Below are 3,013 nucleotides of genomic sequence, written 5' to 3' on the forward strand. Positions count from 1 at the left end.
GCTCAGATTTGGTATTCTCCTAATATTTCTGATTTTTTTTGCTTCTGCTTCCCAGCAGTACCCGCAGATCTTTGCTTTATAGCATATAGGTCTCCAGCAGAATGGGCTTTCCAGTTGGTTTTCCCCTGGAAGTGTAATACCGGACGTTTGATTCCTGGACCTGTTGTGTTAGAAATGTCTGTTTTGTCAGCATTCATCAAACATAAATCACGCATATTCATGCATATTCATAAAACATTAAGATATTCATGTTGCATTTTTGCCATATATCCTTTGTTTGTCGTGTCTCCTGCAATGGGTGATATATATCTCTTTATAGATCTTCCTAAGCAGATGTCGGGTGTTAAATCTCTCCATATAGAGTCAGCCCTATAAGAAGAAAGTGTCTGTCTTTCCTTCTGCAGTTCCCCACTGAGATATACCCTCGTGGATGACGGTTTCTTCCGTTTCCTCCCAACACATATATTGGGATGGATGTTCCTATTTGAGTTATATCCTCGTTAGGACGTGTCTTGATTCAGTCTGTCTTTTCGGATCTTTCCTGAATTGACGTTTGTCGTCTGTTCCTTGTGCTTCCCTGTGGTGATTTTTATCCCCAGCGGAGTTTCGGGCCTCTACCCTTATACCGGTAGTTGTAAGTCCTATTGTTCCTTGTCCTCTTGGCGGAATTTGTGGTTATATACCTTTCATTCCTCCGCAAGAGTCGATTTTGGCCTCTACCCTTATACCGGTAGTTGTAAGTCCTATTTTCCTGGCTTTCTTGGCAGAACTTGTGGTTATATACCTTTTAGTCCCCAACCAGAGTTGTTGGTTTTCTACCTGATAATCGGTAGTCGTAAATCCTAATTCCCTACTCTCCAACAGAGTTTGCGGTCTGTTATAAACCTCATTTTTGGTTTCTCGTGCGGATTCGTGATTTATTCTATCCCCACGCAGAGTTTTTGGTTTTCTACCCCGTATTCGGTAGATGTAAACCCTAATTTGTGGTTATTCCCACCAGAGTATGGCTACTGCCCTTATACCGGTAGTCGTAAGTCCTATCTCTTTTCCCCTAGCAGTGGTAACCTTTGTGGTTCGATCTGGTTGTTGGTGGATTTCCTGTTGTTGTGGTGTTATCCCTAACAGAGTTTTGTTCCCTGTGGTGATTTATATCCCCAGTGGAGTTGGGATCTTCTACCCCGTATTCGGTAGTTATAAATCCTTTGTCGCTGTGATTTTTCCCTCCAGCGGAGTTGTATCTTATGATACATATGGATAATTGCCGGTTGCTAGCAATTTTATCCTCAGCTGAGTCTTTTGGTTTCTTGCCCAGTAGTCGGTATTGTTAAACCCCTTGTTTTCTCAGCCAGATTTTTGGGCTTCTGCCCCGTATTCGGTAGATGTAAACCCTAATCCCCTTTGTGGTTATCTTCATTCAATATTCGATGTTGATATTCCTCCATGCTTCGGGTAGTTGCTCTTGAGTAAGCACTTGTATTCCCAGCAGTCTTCTGGATCATTGCCGGATGCTTGCAATGTTATCCTTTTGAAGTCGCCAGTGGGTCCTTTCACCGTTTGCTAGTGATTTGATCCCCGGATCCTTGATTGTTTATCAATGCATCCCCAGCTTTTGCGGATAATTGCCGGATGCTTGCAATTTATCCCCAGTGAGTCTTTCATTTACCTTTTGTTGGTAATGTTGTTACTCCCTTTGATTGGTCATCATTATATGCCTGTTGGTATCCCGATGCCTTTCTTTTCGGTCGATTTATCCTTTATTAACCCTTATACCGGTTGTGGATAATCTTCCATGCGAGTATACTATCCACGTTCTGACGGTAATGGATAATATATCTCATGCACTCTTCAGTTGAAGCCTTTTGTGTTTCCCTGGTCGAGTAAGATTCGTTATTTCCCTTCGCGGAGTCGAATATTCTTCTTTGTTGTTGGATAATTGCCGGATGCTTGCAATTCATCCTTTGAGTTGTCTCTCGTTTACCCGGATGCTTGGTAACGATTGTCTCTCTTTTTGGTTAGTCACCTATTATATACTTCGGTATCTCTGGTGTCTTTTCCTTTCGAGCATATTATTCACGGTCTGCCGGTAATGAATAATATGTCTCATGCGCTCTTTAGTTGGAATCCTTTGTTGATTTCCCCCAGCTGAGCAAGATTCGTATTCTTTGTAGAATCGAATTTCATCCTTTAACCAGTTGTGTTTCGGATGTGTGTTTTGGCATATATACCAATTCACGTTTCGGTAGATCACCTATTATATACTTCGGTATCTCTGGTGTTTCTTACCATGCGAGTTTATTATCTACGTTCTGACGGTAATAGATAATATATCTCATGCGAGTATTCTTATCCACGGTCTGCCGGTAATGGATATTATATCTCATGCACTCTTTGGGTTTGTGTCCCCAGTTGAGTAAGATTCGTTTTCCCGTTGTGGATTCGAATGTTCCATCCTGTAAATGGTTTTGCTTTTTCAAGCCCTCCTTTCGGATGATGTGTGTCTTGGCATATATACCAATTCACGTTTCTGTTGGTCACCTATTATATACCTCGGTATCCCTGGTGTTCCTTTCCTTTCTACTCCCTATTATGACTTTGGTCCCTTGTGGAGTCAGATTTTCCTGAGTTTGGTACCCTTTGTAGGTCTTTCTCAGATGTCGGTTGATTGATATCTCTCACCCTTATACCGGTCTTAGATATTCACTCTTCCTGAGTTTGTTACCCTTATACCGGTAACACCTCATTCCTTGTTGCTTTCCCAGAAGAGTCTCGTTGTTAGACATTCCCCTGTGGAGTTTCCTTTGGTTATTTTTACCCTCTGCTATATGGGTGTTTATTCCCCAGTATACGCATTTCCCGGCAGGAAGGTTCTATGTGAATCTTTTCCTGGTCCGAGTCCGGATTTTTATCCGAAGTATCCTTCATGGATAACTTGAGTCGGCTTATGTCATTCCAATGGATTTATTTTCCTCTGGAATTCTTTATTCCCCGGTGTGAGTCCTTTGCTTCCCCAGCA

This window comes from Lathyrus oleraceus, chromosome 2, assembly GCF_024323335.1.
Source record: "Lathyrus oleraceus cultivar Zhongwan6 chromosome 2, CAAS_Psat_ZW6_1.0, whole genome shotgun sequence".
Lineage (NCBI taxonomy): Eukaryota > Viridiplantae > Streptophyta > Magnoliopsida > Fabales > Fabaceae > Lathyrus > Lathyrus oleraceus.